The sequence below is a fragment of the Sarcophilus harrisii genome, chromosome 4, assembly GCF_902635505.1.
Source record: "Sarcophilus harrisii chromosome 4, mSarHar1.11, whole genome shotgun sequence".
Lineage (NCBI taxonomy): Eukaryota > Metazoa > Chordata > Mammalia > Dasyuromorphia > Dasyuridae > Sarcophilus > Sarcophilus harrisii.
The window spans coordinates 340,330,388-340,350,959 of NC_045429.1; the positions used below are offsets into that span (position 1 = coordinate 340,330,388).

General features: G+C 38.8%; 1 pseudogene; it reads left to right on the plus strand.

Annotated features, from left to right (window-relative positions):
* The first annotated feature begins 4,914 nt into the window (after positions 1–4,914).
* The window catches only part of LOC116423628, a 43,605-nt pseudogene continuing 27,947 nt past the window's right edge, over positions 4,915–20,572 (plus strand).

A 20,572-nucleotide genomic window follows, 5' to 3' on the forward strand; every position in this document is an offset into this window, starting at 1 on the left:
CAATTCCAAAGCTCCTTTGGGTTTGTATCCCAATACTCTGACTTCTCAGGGCTTCCCTGGTGGGCTAGCAGCAACATCTAGCCTGGAATTCTGCCTCCAAGGTCACTATGGCTGGGCCCTCCTGAGTTTGGAGACTTCACCACCTCATCCCAAAATCCCAACTCTACTTTTTGAGTAGAGCCTAAATGAGTATAAAAGCTGTGGGAGAAGAAGAACTTCCTCCTTTTGAACACTACCTAATTTGGTAGTTATAAAGGCACAACCTGTTCCAGCTACACATCCAAAGGAAAGAAGCTTTTACTACCCATATAATATGGGAATTTAAAATGTCTTTTCCCAGAATCAGTTCCCTGGTACCTGCCGTATGAGTGCTTCCTCCATTTTGGGTGATCTGGGTATGCATCAAAGTAAAATTACATATTGGTTGATTTGTGAGCACAATGACTATAATCAGAGGCAGAAATCACTCATATCAGCAAAACATTTCAAAATGGAAGGCAACCTTAGAAGCCATCATGTCTAACTTACATCATTGTACAGATGAGAATTTTTCTTCTTGTTTGTCTATGGAATTGGGACCTTAGAAGTCATTTCAATGAATTTTCTTTCTCCAGTTTCCAATCTTTTCTTTTTCTTCAGGGGAAAAAGTGTTCCTGGATAGCTATCTAGAGCACAGATCAATGCTGAGCCACTCTATGGCCAAAGCTAAGTATGGAAGTTTTTCTAGGGGCTATGTGCTTGAGGCTTTCAAAGAAGTGATAAGAATGAGTGATCTTCACCCGTTCTATTCCTAAAATTGTTGCGGTACTAAGGGAAAGGAATTAAATATGTAAAGAAGCAAATGGAATTGGAGATAGAAAAATAGCCTCCAAGCATCCATGTCTACTTGAGCTCCAGTAAGGCTAAAAAGGAAAGAATATAAATTATAGAGTTTGAAATTCTAGTATCTTGAGCTATTTCTATGATATCCAGAAACTACTGGATTCATTTGTAGTCCCAGTCTCATTATCCTTCCCATTTCCACTGTGAAATGAATATAGGCCCATATATCCCAGTTCTTAGACATCCAGAGTACTAAAGCAAAAATCAAGATACTTAATAATGAAGAAGACTTGGGCTTTAGCATTAGGGAGTAACCTTAGAGAGTATAATCTAGTCCAATTCTCATATTATAAATGAGAAACTTAAACGTATGGTCACAAATAGCAAAATTTCTGGTCCTTTGACTCCAAACCCAAAGTATTCAATGCAATTCAGCAAACATTAACTTCTTCCTAGGTGTATGGTATCCTAGATACTTAGGGGAATGCAAAGTTTAAATTAGATAGAGCCCCTCCCTTTACTGAGGGTGGACATATAAAGTACTGGGAATCCAATCTAATGAGCATTAGTTAAGTAGATATCTAAGACATTCGGCTAGTCAGTGAGGATACAGAAGGCCAAAAAATTAATTCTTATCCTTAAGTTTACATTCTATCCCAGTATAGAACAAAATATGAGTGAAAGCAAAGTGTTGTGTTTAGGATTTTTTTTTTGTTTGTTTGTTTTCTTTTTGGGGAAGGAGGCAGCACAGAATCACTGGAAAGATTTTCTTGTAAACTACATTTCCAGAAATCAAAATATCCCATACAACATTAGGCAAATTACTTACCTCTCTAGGCATGTTTTCTCATCTGTTAAATGATATTTGGCTAGCTCAGTAGTATCAAATAGAAACCAGCCACTAAACCCTATAGAAGGATCTCTGCCAGCTACATATTGACTTAGAATCATCTGTTATCCATTGTATTTTGTTGTTGTTGTTGTTGTTAAATATCCCAATTGCATTTTAATCTGGTTCAGGTGCTTTGGACTCAATGCCCTCTGAGATCTCTCCTTATTCTAAATCTGTGATCCTCAAAGCAGCTGGTGGCAATATCAAGCCAGACAGGCTGAACTGTCAGTCAACCACTGAGCCACTGGAGTGACTAATCATGTGTATAAAATTTGCTTCCCTCTCACTTCCTCTTGGCCTGTGGCTTTCTTTTAGCTCCCTCAGGGAATGGTTCCTCTTTTGAAGACCACCTCCAGGTCCTCATTCCCCTACCCCCTCTTCCATTTCCCCAATGTGAACACCAGTAATCAGTGGCTTGAAAGTGAAAGTTATAGTCTGATCCTCATCAACTCCTATCTCAGAAACTGTCTGATCTTGATTATTATGAGTATTATTCTCTTTCTTTCTTGAATACATTTAATTAAATATGCAGCTTGAACTCCTATATTGTTTTCACCAAGTTTCAAATTTTCATAAAGCCTCAAAACCCATTCTCCTTCTAAATGTGTCATTACTCTACTTCCCTTCTCACCACTAGCGTTAAAATAAGCAGAATTGGGACAGGTTTCAGCAACCATCCAGAGTTTAATATTTTCTCCCAATAGAAAAATGCTTAAAACTATTTAGTTTATATAGAGGGGAAAAAAAAAACTACATAGTTTATCAAAACAGCTCCTCTAAAAGCCAGGGCTACTATCAGCAAAGAGGAGGTAAGTTAAAGAGCACTTAACTTCTATCTGATTCTCTAGGTAAAGTATCAAAAGTGTTAAATATAGCAAATAATAAGGTAGTGTATCTCAGTCTCAGCAAAGAAAAGGAAGTAAGTTTCCAAGACAGTATCCCCCAAAGCACCCGTTTGCTGCATCTCAGATGGTCAGTAGACATTACTGGGATTCTAACCCTGGCTCCATTTGGTTTGCCCCTCTCATTGGGGAACTATGCCCAAATGGTAGAGTTCAGCAGACAGTAACTAGCCCTAATCTTCACTATTCTCTACCGTCTGCCATTCTTTGTGCTTCTCAATGTATCCTCTGCCTTCTTATCTCTTGTCCCTTTTCACAATCATTATCTGATGTCATTACCCCTCAACACGGCATGAGAGATATTGGCATAGGACCTCCCACCATGGTGTGCCCTCATCCCACATCATGGTGGGAGAAGGTGCTGTGCTCTATGAGCAATTGAATTACCTCAGAAGAAACATGAGATGTGCAAAGTTAGAGGATCCACCTCAGATGTTCTTAGGGACTATTTGTGTCCAATCTGTGGCAGAGCATCCCAAGCTCACGTTGGTCTGATCAGCCACAGCTGCACACACTTAACTTGACTCTTAACATCAGGATGTCATTTTGGTCCTCTTCAAGAATGAAGGACAGCAACTAAACCAAGCATAGATGGATATTAATCTCCAGTAAAGCCCCAAATCTTTTCTTGCTTAGAAAAACATGAAGTTTAATCCCTATCTTTCTTGGCTCCATAATCAAGCCCTTTTGGTAGAATTCCAAAAGATGGCCTTCAATAAGCTTCTGTATATTTATTTTGGGATGATTACTGGTGTCAGTGTTCCCCATGGGAGACAGAAATCCAATACTTCCAAGTCTGTGATTTAAATGGGATAGCCCCTCCCCTGATAGTCAGCTGCACTCTACTCCCCAGCCCCCTCCCCAACACACAATTTAGTAGATAAATTATTTTCATTATTTGCTTTGAGTCAGAAAAATTCTTCACCTGATGTCCAACTTTCTAGTGATCAGTAGGAAATAAGTGAAATGCTTACTTCTATTTATTTCATAGAATTGAAGCTCCTTAAAGGTGGGGCCCTTTTCAGTTTTTGTAAGTTCAACATCAAGAAGAGTTCTGTGTACATAGTAGGTGCATTAACTAATTCTCATTGAAATGAATTTAATTGAATTCTGTCCTCACAGGATATTATGGACTCTGGTTGAGTAGTAGGACATCTTATCAAGTTTTCCTACCTTGAACATAAAGAGATTATTAGTCTACTTTTTACTTTCATATCAATAATGCCTTATTCCACTTGAGTTTCTTGAGTTGGAAGTTTTATCAGTAATTGCTGCTGTTCAGCAAAACTACAGATTAGTCATTCAGAACCCATCCCTGTACAGAATAGCTTAACCTTTCAGAAGGATCCTTAAAGGTACCTCATTTATGAACCCAGGCTTCTTGATCATTCTAGATAAGGTTCATATTTCTGTATCCTCATTAGTAAATCCTTGTAATAACCCCGAGAGTTATATGCTGTTATCTCCATTTTACAGAGGGAAAAACTGAGGCAAATAGAGGTTTAGTGACCAGCTCAGGGTAACATAACTAATGTCTAAGGCACTCACTACATTGGAACTCAAGTCTTCCTGCCCAAGCTAGGTGTTCTAGCTAGCTGCCAGGATATGGAATGCTTATTAAATTTCTTTCTCAAAAATACAACTACTTAAGTAATTTATTTTCCTCCTCTGTTAATCTGGGCAATCTATATTTTTGCAGGTATTAGTCCATTTTTCTTAGATTATCAGATTTATGTTGGGCAAAATAGTGGGCAAAATAGCTCCTAATCTTTATTGATAGAAAGTTCACCTTTTCATTTTTGATACTAGCAATTTGATTTTCCTCTTTCTTTTTCCTAATCAAATTAGATTAAAGCTGACTTTTTTTTTTCATGAGGTTTTCTTAGTTTTATTTATTTTCTTACAGCATATGGAGTGCTAAAGGAGGACGAGTGCCCCCAGTGCGAGGATTTGCTGAAGCTTCTCCGGGCTGCTCATACCCCCTTTGGGGTTCACCTGTCAAGAAGCTGTGCCTGTGCAGCAGCCACTCCCAGGAAAACCATTGAGGCAGATGGGCTCAAATGTGCTGGTGCTGGGGGGAAAGGGGAGTGTGAAAACTTCCCTGGCAGAGGGCAGACCCTAACAGTTTGTTGCAATGGCCAGGAAGGCTGGTGCTGTGGAGCGCTGCGAGTTTGTCAGGCGGGCAGTCGTCCTGACTTTTACCTTGCCGCTGATGGACTAAGAAAATGAGGCTGACGACTTTGTGCCACTTAGGCTCACTCAAATCCAATTCACAAGCAAGTCGAAATATCGCCTGTGATGTCATTGGCTCTCTTTGAAAACCAGGCTTTCAGGGACATCAGTGAGAGGATTGAGAATTTCTCTTCTGTGATGCTCCTGGCCAAAGCCTCCGCTCTCAGTGGTATTTCCTCCACTGATGACCAGTGGAAATTAGTGCCCTAGTTCCAGGGTAGCTTTCACAAAGGTGAGAGACCAGAAGTACAAACATTCCCTCTGGCACCGCCCCTGGTAGGGTACCCTCTCCCCTACATCACAAGAGTCTTTGGGGAGAGTGGGCTCAAACTGACCTCAGCTTTCACTCACCAAGTTCACTTCCACATGCAGCACCTCTGATGGATGAATGAGCCTGCATTTCTGCCTGTTGCTGGGCCAGATTCAGTCAAGTCCCCTGTGACTTCCTGGCTCACCATCTGGCTTGTGGACAATCCCTAACCCTTAGACGTTTGCAAAGCCATAGCCATCTGCCTGTCTCTTTCTCCTAAAAGCAGAAAATAGCAGCCACGGCAGAGAAAGCAAGGTTATGTGCTTCATGCCTTTTGAAAGAAGAAAAGGCCTGAGGCTCTTCACCAATCTCACAGCAATTTTTCTTCCTTTTGTATATCAGCCAAGCCAGGAATCAGAGGCAAGGAACTTGCCTGGGCTGGCTAGTGCCTTTTGAATCCGTCTAGATTCTCGCTCTACTTGCAGTCAAAAAGGCTCCTTTTCCACCACATGGCCGGCGGCCTGGAACCCATTGCAGAAAGTCTGCCCACCAAAATCTACATGAAGAATGCATCAAGCAAGCTAGCTGTCCATGTGACTATAAGGACTGGGCTCATTGGCCCCCTTCCCCATTAGAATACCAAAGAATTGTTTTATAAGTTACAGTTTTGCTCATGACATAGACCAGTCCTTATAAGTTGTTGACTCACTGACTTTTCATCAACTGACCAGGAATATCTTCTATATGTCATACTACTAGGCATAATATTATCTACTGAAAACACTTTTCTCCCTTTTGGAAAAAGTGGAAAAGCAGAATTGCTTCATAGGCCCAAGGACCCTGTTGCCCTTGGGAGAAATTCCATTTTCTGGGGCCCAGCAAAGAGCCAATGAGGAAATAAAGGACAGGAGAGTAAATTAAATCACATAAAGTGTCTTTTGTGTATTCAGCAATTATGTCCTCTTTCTGGTTCTCAAATCTGATGATCTTTAATATTTCAGTAAATCAAATATCTATTAAACACCTACTGTGTGCCAAGCACTGAATTAAGGAGCTGAATAAAGGTACTACCCTCAAAAGGATTTCTGCTGTGATCCAGTGATCAGATCTGTGCCTTGGACTTTTTGTGCTGCTGTGACCATGTCTTCCATTCTGAAAGCCCCCCACCCTCTTACCCCTTTCAGTAAAGGCCACTTGTTCCCTTTTACCTCCAGGGTCAAATATAAAATCCTGTGGCTTTTAAAGATCTTTCTAACAAGGTCACTTCCTATCTCTCCCAAGTTTTTTTTTTTTTGTTTTTTTTTAATACTTTACTTCCTCTCAATTTACAATCCAGTGAACCTGTTCTCTTGGACACAATGCTGCATCTCTCCATCTCCATGCATGGCTTGGAATTCTCTCTCTCCTTATCTCTACCTCCTGTCTAACCTGGATTTCTTTAAGTCTTTAAGTCTAATTTAAAAAAAAAAAAACTTATGTCTTCCATCTGACTCTACTCCCAATTTATACTGTATATAGCCTGTTTGTATGTAGTTGTTTGCATGGTGTGTCCCCCATTTGACTGAACTCCTTAATAGAAGGGACTATTTTATATCCACACATAACAGGTGCTTAAAGGCTTCCTGACTTGTGCTGTTAGCAGCAGCTGGCCAATATATACATAATGCTTTACAATTTTGCAAGGTGCTTAATATACATTATCTTATTGGAGCCTCACTACAGCAAAGTGGGACAGGTACCCTAGACACTATTAAGCCTATTTTGCAGATGAAGAAACCGAGGAATTAATAAGGAAAGTGAATTACACATGATTTGACAGCCTGCAAGTGTCAGAGGCAGAATTTATTTTTTTAATTTTATTGGCACTCCAGGAAAATAATCCAGAGCTCTCTCTACTCTAATAGCCAGGACAATTGGCCATCAGAATTGATAGAAGGGAGAGTGCTACACAATGAAAAACACTCTCTAGTTTGACATCTTGTAGCTTCCTGTTTTAATTATTATTCCCTGCTAGATGTTAAACTATATTTTTCCACATTTTGGAAGAACAAGTGTTCGCAGGGCCTTTTAGATTTTTTGCCTTGGGGAAAGTCCCAGTCATCTCACCCTAGTTTTGGCTCTATCATTCTCCAATCTTGGAGGTAGGAGTAAAGGATAGACAAATAGTTAGAAATAAGATGCAGAGTCTGCTCAAAGCTAAAGTAACCATAGCAGCCTCCATAATTTTTACCACTTTTTTCTCTGTCTATATCTCCAACTGAGATGAATAAATGACTCTAGACTCATCTACCTGGGCAGAGAGAATGAGGCATAGATAGAATGAGGGCTGATGGGAACAGAAATCTGACTTTCTCTGATTAAAATTATATTCAAAGGCATTATGAAAGCTCTTCCTTTGGCTACAGGCATCATGTCCATAATGCTTCTGGTAAAACAAAAATTGTACTCCCTGAGGTCAGCACATTAATACATTATTAAGAAAATAGAGGATGCAGAAGTACCAAAAGAAAGGTTAAAAAAATGGATTATGGAGTGATGACTGAAGGATTGGGGAAATCCAAGAGGGCCAGAATGGGGTTGAAATACTATACATGGGATACCCCTAGTGGGATGAAGGTGAAAACCTATGGCAGAATTACACTGTTTTTCTCATTTTTAAACAGGGCTAAAATGACATGACAATTTTAAAGGGGAAAAAAAGGTACAAAGTGGTATCCTAAAAAAGCGTGTGTAAAGTTGGAGGGACAATCTTACCCTTTCAAAGTAACATTTTTATAGTGTTTTAAGGTTATAAAAGTCCTCACAAGTCTGTGAAGTAGGAAGAGAGTATAAGCATTATTAACCCCTTTGAACAGATGAGAGAACTAAGGCTCAGAGAGGTAAAAAGATTGACATATCACATTTTCAGTACCAGAATAGAATCCAAACCTGGACTTTCCCGGCACTCTTAGATCAGGTGCCCTTCTTACCTTAGGAGAAGGGGAGGCCAATGTTTAAGGCCTTATTCGGATTTTTTCCCCCTGAGGCAATTGGAGTTAAATGACTTGCCCAGAGTCACACAGTTTGGAAGCTGAAACCAGATTTGAATCAGGTCCTCCTGCTTTCAGGGCTGGTACTCTACCTACTGCACCTTTTATTAGGATTTTTTGCAACATTGTATTCTCAGACTCACTGCCTAACCGGCTTGCTGGGTCTTCAAAACATCTGTACCCAGAGAAAAACTCCAAAGTCAATCAAGGGTTTTCAGGATTGGAGGGTTTTGTAAACAGAGTTTTGAGAATTTGGCCCAAATGCTACCTCCTGGATAGGAATTCTGGGGGAGCTACAATAATGGCATAATTTCCCAAAGTTAAAGAAACATAAAGGCAGAAGAGGAGAGCCCAGTCCTTGCTTATTGCCCCTAGATGAAGTACCAGGAGGCAGACCCAAACAAAGGGCTCCCTGCCTTTCCTTCTTGTCATCTCTATTGCCACCAATCACAGAATTCAAATTTGTCAAGTCATTTCAGTCACATCCGACTCTTTGTAACCCCATTTGGAGTTTTCTTAGCAAGCGTATTGGAGTGGTTTGCCATTTCCTTCTCCAGCCCATTTATCGATTAAAAACTGAGGCAGACACGACAACCATCTGAAGCTCTAGCCCATTCCAGCCCCTCTACCAGAGACTGATTTTCCTCCACAATGCTCTATGCATCATACCATCAAATCACCCAGGACATGTGTCAGACAGTTTATGTGGAGGAATGAGCAGTAGTAACATTGGTGGAGAAATCACCCACCTTAATGAGAAGACAAGTCCATTAAAATGTCAGAGTAAGAGAGGTTAGAACATTAACACATTATTTCTCAATATTAGCAGAAAAGGGGATAGGAAGCATTAAAAGAAAGGAAAAAAAATGGACCATAGGGTGATGACTGAAGGACCAAGGAAATCTGAGAGGGCTAGAGTGGTGGGATGAGTACAACGAATCTTATTCTAGCTACAATCACAGGAACAATCTAGCTTTCCTCAGCTGAGCAGATAAATCTTTTTTTTCTTATAACTTGGTAGAAGGGGTAGACTGGGGCACTTCTATGGAGTCAGTGTTCCCTGGGCCCTTTCTGAGGAACATATGCTCTGGCATATGTTTTCCCAGTCCTGGTCCTGACTTTTTGGATTTCAGAACTAAATCTCCTCTACAGTTGGCTTCCTGAAACTTCCCTCAGTGCCCGGCGCCTCCTTGCCCTGGAACAGTCTACCACCCCTGCTGTCTGTTCATCCTGAAATATTCCTTCACAAGGCTATGCCTTCCATCATTAGTGGATATTTTCTAAAGCTTCTACTTGGTGGAAAACCCCAAATATACTTGTCTTCATTCTCCTTCCAGCTCTGTTCTTAATTTTCTGCAAGACCAGGTATCATCCTCCTTCCTCCTCCTGCTTCCCTTCCTGAAGCTTTTCATCTTCATTTTGGATGTTGTCTTCTACTGTTAGAATGTATGCTCCTTGGGGACAGGAGCCATCTTTCTTTTAGTTTGTATTTCTATCCTCACAGCTTAGCACAGCATCTGGAAAATAGTGTTTAATAAATGTTTGTTTCCTTCTTTTTTTGAGGAAGTCGCTAAAAAATATGCAGCCCAGTAATTCCTGAGTGGTCAATTGGTCTCTGAGACCAGAACTGTATCAAAAAATATTGGTGACTGAACCAGAAAGAGACACTTCTTTAGTAAGTTTTAAGAGAAGAAACAGGTCTTTCTCTCCTTAGTTTTGAGTGTGGGGTTTTGGGATTCTCTGAATTTACAGCAAGAACCCTTTGGCTATAGAGTTAAGTGGCTCAATTCTTGGCTTTTGAATCAATGCCAATAATTTTTGATGCAACCCCAATCAAATATATCAATGCATCTAGAGCTTCTGGGACTCTCATGCCCTTTAATAAGGACAAGGGTATATGTCCAATTCCCTGGTGTATGCCCCAGCCCGTTCCCATTATCTCCTCAGTCTTCTTCATGCATGCCCTGGCCAACTGGAATATGTCTTTCAGTTACTAGTGCTGAGAAAATAACACACTTGCTTTCTCTTTTTTTAGTCTAGATTTGTGGGTTCATTGGTATAGAAGCTTCCAAGGAGGAAAAAACTTTTGACAATGTTGATTTTCAAATATTCTGCAATTTGAAGAAGAATTGAGTTTGCCCAAGGTCACATAACCAGTAGGTGTCAAAGGCAGGGCTTAAATCCAGGTAGGCTTGAGTTCAAAACTAATCATTGTCATCATATCTAGCATTTATATAATAATTTAATATTTTTAAAGCACTTTCTGCTATTCATTTTATTCTCACAACAGTCTTGGGAGGTAAATGCTATTATTATCCCCATTTTACAAATAAGGAAACTGAGGCTGAGAAGAGGCTAAATGTCTTGTCCAGGTTCACACAACTGATAAGGTTGGATTTGAATTCCAAGGTCAGCATCCAGCTCACCCCGCCTCTTTTAATTGAACCCAGTTTTTCCTCACTTGACCCACATGTGCCAGAATACTGTTAGCTGCATTTTTTGTGGTAGCAAAAAATTAGAAACAAAGTGAGTCCATGTCAATTGGAGAAGGATGAAACAAACTGTGGTATACTAATGTAATGGAGTATTATCACATCATAAGAAATAACAAAATTAGAAATTAGAGAAACATGTGAAAACTTGTGTGAACAGAAGGCAGAGTGAGGGAGGGAGAGCATCAAAAATAGTGACTACACTAACATACTTCAAGAGAACTTTTAAAGGACATTAAAGGACAAAGAGACATTAAAAGGAAACCAAAAGCTTAGTGATTGCATCTTGGTCTTCATGACTGTACTTCCCTTCTCCCACTAAAGAAGACTAAAAGCTTAGTGATTGCATCTTGGTCTTCCAGAACAGTTAATGACTGTACTTCCCTTCTCCCACTAAAGAAGACTATGAATGTGGAATCTTTTGGCCTTACTGGCACAGGAACAGCTCACTGGGGAGGGGGAAGGGTGTTGTGGAAGAAGTGGGGATTATATTTAGAGTTATATCTGGAAACAAATGACATCACTAAATCTTATTGTAGCAAGGCCCATTCCAAATACCATCCCGAATACTCACAAACACAAATACAGCTACACTGAGCTTCCCCAGGGTCATTTCTGGTGGGCCATCAGGACTCAGTGATGAAGACTTAGCACTTAGGGATGACAAAGCCATCCCATTCTTGGTTCTAAGAAGTATCCTGACCTTTTTCTGTAGAGGTCTGGATCTCCAAAGACTAGATCTAATTTATATACATGACCTTGTCCAGAATCTGAGGTGATAAATTCAATCAATGCTGAGTAGTTAAATCTTTTTAGGGAGCTCCATGAATGTTTGAGCTCTTTTGAGTTTTGTTGTTGTTGTTTTTGTTTTTCTGAACTGAGCCTATTTATCTATGACTTACTCATACATCCATTTGGCATTCCCATGGTACGTTAGGAACACTTGGAGAAATCTTATATCATATTTCCATCTGGCTGTATTGGCAGGAGTTCTATTGGGGGAAGTTATATGGGTTCCCCTGGGTATTTCAGGGACTTAGGAATTTTCATTCAGTTTGGTTTTTCATCTGAGAGGGAGAGGAAAATTTTCAGTCAACTGTAAGTCCCTAATCCATAATAGTGAAGCTCCACATGTTTACAGAGTTTCATTTAAGAATAGATTTGAATAAATTTGCCTTATGAGGGGTAATAGTTGTTATTGTCCTTTTTCTCTCTTTTGAACTTTGTTATTTATTTTGTTTTTTCCTTGCTTCTTGGGATTGAAACAGGTTCTTATAAATATTGATAACCTATGGTGCACTTTTAAAAAAAACCATTTGTTTGTTGAATATGCACAACTTTATAATTGGGAATAATTGTAATCCACCAAAAATAGTAGGTCTGTACCTTCACAAAACAACTGTTAATTGTAGGGTTGCCTAACAAGAACTGCGTTGACTAGACTTCTGATATACTTTGCATGGCATTTAGAAAGCCATTGAGAATTCTGCCACATTGAATTTGTTGAAACCTTTTAGTAAAAAGATACTGAGGGAAAGCACTAGAAAAGACAATGCTTGAACCTTCCAAGTCCCCAGAGAACTTTCCAAAATTGGAGATATGAATAATATGTCAAATGCACCCTAGGTGAATTGAAGAGGAAAGCAAATGTTTAAATTAGAGAAGAGTGTGTCAGGGGGAATATTCTGGTAGCCTTGCCAAGTTCTTCTGGCCACTTGGGGTGACACATGAGATAATGAAATAATTCCCTTATTGTAGACCAGGCTTGACTCACTCTAGTCTAGTGAATCAGATTCTGAATTAGGGCAAAATGAGCCACTAGTAGAGTAACAAACATCTATCAAAAAAGAAGTGAATTTAACAGCAGCATAGAAAAGATATTCATCAAGGGTATAGCATAGCTGCAGAAGAAAATACAGCAAGGAATCTGATCAGAAGTATGTGCAAACTCACATTGCAATGGAATATTCATCCCAATTTGAAGGGTTCCAGCATTTTATGGACTTGCTTTTTTGTGCCCTAAATGCGCGCTGCTCCCTCAATAGAATTTAGTACAAACTTCACGTGTTAATATTTCCCTTAAATCCCTATGCTGTCTCAAACATCTATTTTGCTTCCACAATTTCCACAGGTATTGGCAGTTCTGTTCTTTTCCTAGCTCCTTCATTCCTCTCAGCAATATAAATGGTAGTTAAATCTTAACCATGACACTTCTACTTATAGCTTAGACGAGACTGTTCAGACCCTCAAATTCACAGGGGTGAATCATCCAAAAGTCTTATCATCCACATGTTTATACCTACCTAGGTTAGAAAGACATAATAAGCAATGTTTTTTGAAACCTAGACACAATAAACAAAGTTCATTTTTGTTACACTTTCCAGTGGGGGGTAGCATTGCAATCTCACATTTTACCTCATTTTTACACTTCCCATTGTGTTTCCCCCTGAAGTTTCTGAATTTCAACAGAGAAATCTCTTTTATTGGCATTCAGTGCTACTCTGCTACCCTTTCTTTCTTTTTTGAGTATTATGAAAAATATAAATCTAGTAACAGGTGAGGTGTTTTTCTTTTATTTTTTAACATTTGCGATTAAAAGATGTTTGACTGAATAAGAGACTTTGCTATTACCCTATTATGTCCCATCCCCTCCTCTGGCTGGTGCTACTCTTTCTCAGCTTCTTCCTTCAATCTCTATGGACTTTCCATTTAATCAATGCCTTTTCCCAGCTGCTTAGGACCCAGTGATGTAAACTCATGTAGGACAGCTAGGAACTCCTTAACAACCACATAGGATGTTTGGGGTGTTCTGCAAGGATTAATAACTTTGCTATGAAGGTTTTCAAGCCCTTTTCTTTCTTTTCCTTTTTTTTATTACAACTTTTTATTTACAAGTTAGATGCATGGGTAATATTTCAGCATTGACAATTACAAAACCTTTTGTTCCAATTTTTACCCTCCTTCCCCCCATCCCCTCCCCCAGATGGCAGTTAGACCAATACATATTAAATATGTTAAAGTATATGTTAAATACAATATATGTATATGTATTTAAACAGTTATTTTGCTGCACAAGAAGAATCGGACTTTTAAATAATGTACACTTAACCTGTGAAGGAAATCAAAAATGTAAGCAGACACAAACAGAGGGATTGGAAATGCTATGTTGTGGTTCATACTCATTTCCCACAGTTCTTTCACTGGGTATAGCTGGTTCTATTCATTATTGAACAAATGGAACTGATTTGGTTCATCACATTGTTGAAGAGAGGCATGTCCATCAGAATTGATCATTGTATAGTTTTCTTGTTGCCATGTATAATGATCTCCTGGTTCTGCTCATTTCACTCAGCATGAGTTCATGTAAGTCTCTCCAGGCCTCTCTGAAATCATCCTGCTGGGCATTTCTTACAGAACAAAAATATTCCATAACATTCATACGCTACAGTTTATTCAGCCATTCTCCAATTGATGGGCATCCACTCTGTTTCCACTTTCTAGCCACTACAAAAAGGACTGCCACAAACATTCTTGCACACTCAGGCCCCTTTCCCTTCTTTAAAATTTATTTGGGATATAAGCCCAGTAGAAACACTGCTGTATCAAAGGGTATGCACAGTTTGATAACTTTTTGAGCATAGTTCCAAATTGCTCTCCAGAATGGCTGGATGTATTCACAATTCCACCAACAATGTACCAGTGTTCCAGTTTTCCCACATGCCCTCCAACATTCAGCATTATCTTTCCCTGTCATTCTAGCCATTGATTTTACACAGATTACCCTTAGTCTTAATAATCATGAAGTCTGTCTCCACAAGTACAGGAATGGATGGATGGAAAGCCCATATCTGAAAGGAACACAATGGACACATTACATGTATTCGTTGATGGGACTCCCAAGAGTGATCAAATTATAACTGGTGGTGTACACTATAGAACTCATGTCTAGAGTCAGAAAGATTGCATCTGGAGACCACCTCTGATGAACCTAAGGATTAATTCAGCCACTTTTGTAAAGTGGTCTCTCCAGGAAACTCAATTTACTAGTAGAATTCAATTGATTTCTGTGTGCTACTTTGAGATTAAAAATGACTTGTGGGTGAATAAGCAAATAAAAAAGCCAATTCATTCTATTGTCTTTAGTTTAGATGGGCATTTCAACAATATTTTATTGGTTTCTGGCTTTTGCGAGATCAAGTGTACATTCTGCCTATATTAAAGAAGTTGATGAAAAACCAAGCAGTATTTCATGGGATACCAAGATAACTTTTGGCCAATGGATATCAGAATTTGATAGTCCTGGAAATGATAGTTGGGTACATGGGGTTAATTTTTCTGCCAATGGGAACTGTCTCTTTTGCGTCAGCCACAACATATCAATTAATGATGCTTGTAAAAGTATGATGATTTCAGATATACATGTGTATATGCATATATTTCTGTATATATATACATAATCACATATGTAGGCACACATATTTATGAGTTTTTTTACTCTTTAATATATTTATCTCTGAGAAGTGTGATGACTGCTAAGTATGACTATTACCCAGTGCTATTTAATTATGACAAGCATGAGTCCTTGACCTTTGTCTCTTACTCAGACATTAAAACAGAGCATCCAATGCAACATAAAGATTTACATGAACGGATGCTGAGTGAAGTGAGCAGAACTAGAAGAGCCTTGTACACAGTAACAAGATTATGTGATAATCAACTGTGTTGGACTTGGCTCTTCTCAACAATTCAGTGTTTTAAGAGAATTCCAATAGACTATGGATGGACAATGTCATCTGCATCCAGAGGGAGAACTATGGAGATTAAATGTGGATTGAAGCATATAGTATTTTCACCTTTTTTTCTTTTCATGGTTCTTTCCTTTTTGGTCTGATTTTTCTTGTCTATATGACAAATATGGAAATATGTTTAAAAGGATTGTACATATTTAACATATCAGATTGCTTGCTATCTTGGGAAGGAGAGAGTTAAGAAAAGGGAGGGAGAAAAACTTGTAACGCAAACTCTTACAAAAATGAATGCTGAAAACTATCTTTACATGTATTTGGAAAAATAAAATATTACTAAGACAAAAAAGGAAAGATTCTGCAACTTGGAAAAAGGACCACAATGGAGGAGTGCAACACTGCTCCAGACATGCTGCACACAAACCCAGGTGTCTATTTATTTTTTCTTTTTTTTTTAATTCATAACTTTTTATTGACAAAACATATGCATGGGTAATTTTTCAACATTGACCCTTGCAAAAACTTCTGTTCCAATTTTTCCACTCTTTCCCTCCACCCCCTCCCCTAGATGGCAGGTAGTCTCATATATATTAAATATGTTAAAGTATATATATATATATATACACACAATTGTCTTGCTACACAAGAAAAAGAGGATTTAGAAAGATAAAAATAACCTGGGAAGAAGAACAAAAATGCAAGCAAACAATAACAGAAAGAGTGGAAATGCAATATTGTGGTCCACACTCATTTCCCAGTGTTCTTTCGGTGGGTATAGCTGGATGATTCTCTTCATCACTGATCAATTGGAACTGATTTGGATCCTCTCATTATTGAAGATAGCCACTTCCATCAGAATTGATCCTCATATGGTATTGTTGTTAAAGTGTATAATGATCTCCTGATTCTGTTCATTTCACTTAGCACCAGGTGTCTATTTATGAAGCAGACAAACAAGATTGCTGCAGATTTGGCATCATTGGAACAGTGACAATCTGGGATTTCAAAACTTTCTAGTCTTTGATCTAGGATCTCTGAATTATGGTGATTATCAAATTCCATTCTGCAGCATAATGGTCACTTGACTGAATCCATTTCCATCCATGTAGATGAGAAATAACTTGCAAAAGTAAACATTGAGAAAATACCCCTTACAGTTTTTTTTTTTTTAGCATAATTGGTAAATGTGTTGGTTTAAAAAAAATCAATAGAGATATCTCTTTGATGATGGACACTTTCATTCCATTCTTGACCAAAACAATTAAGTAGTCACTTATGAAATTTAAGGAAGGTTTTATGCAAACTGATAGAAAAAAAATTTTAATATGGGAAAAAAAGAAAATTGGAGGAGGGAGAGATGATTGAAGGGGCAACTTGCTGAAGAAGAAAAAAGATAGGAAAAGGATAAATGTAGAAGGGGTTACCCTTAGTGAAGAGAACTACTTTATTATCAAACTAGAGTCAAGGCAAAGATATTTGGAGATGACATCAAGAGGTTAAGGTAAATAAAAAGTTATAATAAAAACATAAAGAAAGAAAAGGGCTTGAAAAGCCTTCATAGCAAAGGTGATAATTCTTGCGGAACACCCCAAACATCCTATGTGGTTGTTAGGGAGTCCTAGCTGCCCTACATGAGTTTAAGTCACTGGGTCCTAAGCAACTGGGAAAAGGCATTGATTAAATGGAAAGTAAAGTCCACAGAGATTGAAGGGAGAAGTTGGGAAAGAATAGCACCAGTCAGAAGAGGGGATGGGACAGAACAGGGCAGTAGTAAAGTCTCTTATTCATTTCTATTCATTATTGAACAAATGAAACTAAATTGGTTCATCACATTGTTGAAGAGGGCCACATCCTCTTCAGAGGATGATCATCCTCTGAATTGATCATCATATAGTATTGTTGTTGAAGTATATAATGATCGTTTGTGGCAGCCCTTTTTGTAGTGGCTAAAAACTGGAAACTGAATGGATGTCCATCAGTTGGAGAATGGCTGAATAAATTGTGGTATATGAAAATTATGGAATATTACTGTTCTGTAAGAAATGACCAACAGGATGATTTCAGAAAGGCCTGGAGAGACTTACATGAACTGATGCTGAGTGAAATGAGCAGGACCAGGAGATCATTATATACTTCAACAACAATACTAGATGATGACCAGTTCTGATGGATCAGGCCATCCTCAGCAACGAGATCAACCAAATCATTTCTAATGGAGCAGTAATGAACTGAACTAGCTATGCCCAGAAAAATAACTCTGGGAGATGACTAAAAACCATTACATTAAATTCCCAATCCCTATATTTATGCACACATGCATTTTTTATTTCCTTCACAAGCTAATTGTACAATAATTCAGAGCCTGATTCTTTTTGTACAGCAAAATAATGTTTTGGTCATGTATACTTATTGTGTATCTAAGTTATATTTTAATATATTTAACATCTACTGGTCATCCTGCCATCTAGGGGAGGGGGTGGGGGGGGTAAGAGGTGAAAAATTGGAACAAGAGGTTTGGCAATTGTTAATGCTGTAAAGTTACCCATGTATATATCCTGTAAATAAAAGGCTATTAAAAAAAAAAAAAAAGAAGTATATAATGATCTCCTGGTCCTGCTCATTTCACTCAGCATCAGTTCGTGTAAGTCTCTCCAGGCCTTTCTGAAATCATCCTGTTGGTCATTTCTTACTGAACAATAATATTCCATAATATTCATATACCACAATTTATCCAGCCATTCTCCAATTGATGGGCATCCACTCTGTTTCCAGTTTCTAGCCACTACAAAAAGAGCTGCCACAAACATTCATGCATATACAGATCCCTTTCCCTCCTTTAAGATCTTTTTGGGATATAATCCCAGTAGTAACACTGCTGGGTCAAAGGGTATGCACAGTTTGATCATTTTTTTGAGCATAGTGCCAAATTTCAAGTCTTTTTCAAGGCTGCTCATCTACCTTTGGTGTCCACCTGTCACCCAACTCTCACTTGTGGCTCCCAGAAGCTCTAGCAGGTGTAGTAGTTACATCCCCAGTAAAAACCAGTTTGGGAGATGGACTAATCCAGACTGAAGGTAACCAACAAATCTCTCAGTAAGTTAGGGGAATATCTTTCTGCATGTGAAGACTTCTCCCTGTTGAAATGGGCAGATAAGAACAGTTTATTCCAGTGGTTGACGGGGGCCAAGGCAGGAGATGTGGAGCATGTAAGAGCTTGATTAGGGTCATCCACTGCATCCCAGGCCATTGACAATTATCTTGGCTTTTGTCTTGTTACTAGATTTCAGTGACTGTGGAAGAGGGAAATTGATCTTTGTGCAACTCTACCTCACTTAAATCCAATTCACAAGCAGGTCACCTCATGATGTCACTGGTTCTCTTCAAAAACAAAAGGCAAACAACAACAAGAAAGTCTGGAGTTCTTTCAAACCTACTGGAGAAAAACAACAGAAGCCTTTGCTTCAAACAGGTTGTTGTTCAGTCTTGTCTGACTCTTCATGACCTCACTTGAGGTTTTCTTGGCAAAGATAGTTGAATGGTTTGCTCTTTCCTTCTCCAGCTCATTTTACAGATAAGGAAACTAAGACAAATAGGGTTGAGTAATCATACAACTAGTACATTTCTGAAGCCAGATTTGAACTCAGGAATATTAATCTCAACAAAGATGACACGAAATTAATTATATATCAAACCTTCTCCTTCCAAAAACTATTGGTTCATTGTATGTTCAGAATGGTTCAATTTCATCTATTCTTCTTTACACTTAGGAGATCTATGATAATGTATATCAATAAAATCTCTTGTTCACTAGAACCTTTAGCTGCTATTTTTAGCATTTAAACAAAGAATCCTCCTGGAACACACACACACACACACACACACACTGAACGACATTTCAATGACTATCAAACTGTGCTTACCCTTTGATCCAGCAGTGTCACTACTGGATCTCTATCCCAAAGAAATCTTAAAGGAGGGACGGGACCTCTATGTGCAAAATGTTTGTGGCAGCCCTGTTTGTAGTGGCCAGAAACTGGAAATTGAGTGGATGCCCATCAGTTGGGGAATGGCTGAATGTTATGCAACATTATTGTTCAATGATCAGCAGGGTGATTTCAGAAAGACCTGGTAAGAGTTATATGAACTGGTGCTAAGTTAAGTGAGTAGAACCAGGAGATCACTGTACACAGCAACAACAAGTTTATTCAATGATCAATTCTGACAGACTCTTCAACAATGAGGTGATTCAGGCCAGTTCCAATAGTATTGTGATGGAGAGAGCCATCTGCACCCAGAGAGAGGACTCTGGAGATTGAGTGTGGATCACAACATAGTATTTTCCCTTTTGTTGTTGTTGTTTGCTTGCTTTTTTTCTTTCTCATTTTTTTCTTTTTGATCTGATTTTTCTGTGCAGCATGATAAGTGTGGAAATATTATAAAAGAATTGCACATATTTAACATATATTGGATGACTTGCCATCTGGGAAGGAGACAAGGGGAAAGGGAAGGAGAAAAAAAATCGAAACACAAGGTTTTGCAAGGGTGAATGTTGAAAACTATGCCTATGTTTTGAAAATAAAAAGCTTTAAAAATTAATTTAAAAAAACATCAAATACAGAAAGACATGAAGACTTGAGACATAAGCTCAGCATGAGAACTCAAGAAAGATGAGGGACAGGGAAGTGATATCAGTAGCTTTGTTCTGAACAATAGGGTTGGTGACAGTCTGGGTGAATTTGTGGCTTTCTCAAGCTTCAGTTCTAATCTTTCCTCAACATCTCACATCTGGTTGAGATAACCACAGTGATAATGGAACTATTGCTAGCATGGCCAATCTCTAATCTTGCCTGCTATCGCTCTTCTCTGACAGCTGAAGGCACTTTGACTAGGACTTCTGTGGCAGGGGTACCCCGTAGCCACCCTGCCTAGACCAACCATTGTTACCATAATCTCCCTTTCTGTTGAGGTGTCCTCATGCTTCCAGAGATCCAGGCAACTACCCACCAGCATGCTTGCATAGTTCTTGCCTCTTGAGAAATTTTAGTCCTTCTCTTTCCCATGGGACTAGGACAGGGCTTCCTTATTAGTCAGACTTAGAGTCTCCAGTGGGCTGAGGAGGCAGGCATTGAAGTATTTGTTTCTTGGCAGGCACTAATGTATGATGACCAAATACACAAAGTTAAATAAACTTGAGCTGAGCCTATAACC